This window comes from Tupaia chinensis, unplaced genomic scaffold (assembly GCF_000334495.1).
Source record: "Tupaia chinensis unplaced genomic scaffold, TupChi_1.0 Scaffold144218_1, whole genome shotgun sequence".
Classification (NCBI taxonomy): Eukaryota; Metazoa; Chordata; class Mammalia; order Scandentia; family Tupaiidae; genus Tupaia; species Tupaia belangeri.
This window is the reverse complement of record NW_006204076.1, coordinates 16,548-18,309: the sequence shown is the minus strand read 5'-3', so window position 1 is coordinate 18,309 and position 1,762 is coordinate 16,548.

Below are 1,762 nucleotides of genomic sequence, written 5' to 3'. Positions count from 1 at the left end.
AAATGGAGAAGAAGAGATTGCAGCATGACCATTCTCCCTGGAGGGTGATTTCTCACTTTTCCTCTCACTTTCTCTGTTTCTCTCTCTCTGGAGAGTATATGTGCTCCATGGCATAAACTTCTAAAAAAGAATACACCATCAGAATTCCCTGCTTACTGCCTGTATTTACAGATGGAGTCCAGGAGGAGAATTCAATACTACTTTATATGGATTAAAAAATGGCAAAAAAGTCTTTCTTTAAAAAATAAATATGGAGGGACTAGCAGTGAGCATAATGGCTATGTCGCTGGATTCCCATGTAGTTGGCCACGGTTTGCGTCCCAGACCTGGTGGCTTAAAACTCACACCAGGTGCGTGTGTGTGCTTGCCCAAGATCCCAAGAAGAGAATGGAGAAGAAGGGATTGCAGCATGGCCATCCCCTCTGGGGGGTGATTTCTCGCTTTCTGCCTCTCTGTTTCTCTCTGTCTGTCTGGCAAGCACACGTGCCCTATGACAAAAAACTCTCCAAAAATAAATAAATAAATATGGAGGAACTAGGAATATGCACAGTGGTTACAGTGCTGGCTCCCATGTGGCCAACTGGAGCTCAATTCTCAGGTCTGAAGATTCGCTTTCTCACTTTCCCTCTCTCTCTTAGTCTTTCTCTGGTGAGCACACATGCCATATTGCAAATTTAAAAATAAATAAATAAATAAAAATTAATAAATAATTATTTAAAATAACCAAATAAATATGCCAAGGAACAATTATTTTTCCATTACACATTTTTATGTGAGACAACAAGTAAAATTTAATGTCTCCCCTCTGCCCTCTGCTTGAGCAAATCCCTGACCTTCACAGCTCACGGTTGTCACTATGTTCTCTGTATCTGGGAATTTGCATGTTTCCTTTGGCATTTGAAATTCTCTCTCAACTCCACCCTCACTTCCACCCACCCATCCCTGATTTCTCGCTTTCTGTCTCTCTGTCTCTCTCTGTCTGGCTGGTGAGCACACGCACCCTATGACAAAAAGCTCTCCAAAAAATAAATAAATAAATAAATACATAAATACATAAATAAATAAGGAGGAACCAGGAATATGCATAGTGGTTACATGCTGGCTCCCATGTGGCCAACTGGAGCTCAATTCTCAGGTCTGAAGATTTGCTTTCTCACTTTCCCTCCCTCTCTTAGTCTTTCTTTGGTGAGCACACATGCCATATTGCAAATTTAAAAATAAATAAAAATTAATAAATAATTATTTAAAATAACTAAATAAATATGCCAAGGAACAATGATTTTTCCGTTACACACTTTTATGTGAAACAACAAATAAAATTTAACGTCTTCCCTCTGCTCTCTGCTTTAGCAAATCCCTGACCTTCACAGCTCATGGCTGTCACTATGTTCTCTGTGTCTGGGAATTTGCATGTCTCCTTCGGCATTTAAAATTCTCTCTCAACTCCACCCTCACTTCCACCCACCCATCCCATCATTTTCTTTTTTGTAATTTAAAAATTTTTAATAGATTTTAAATTTAAATTTATTTATTTACATTCATTCACTTTACATCATTACAGCATACAAAATGAGATTTCCCATCCTGAATACACTGAATACTGGCTCAATCAAGCACATCAACACACATGTTTTCATCAACAAATACTTTCCTATTTCTTATTTCCCGTATAGTTTTTTTTTTTTTTTTTTTTTTTTTTTATATATATATATATACATATTCCTTATCCCCCCACATTTTATTGATCATGCAATTTCTTAAA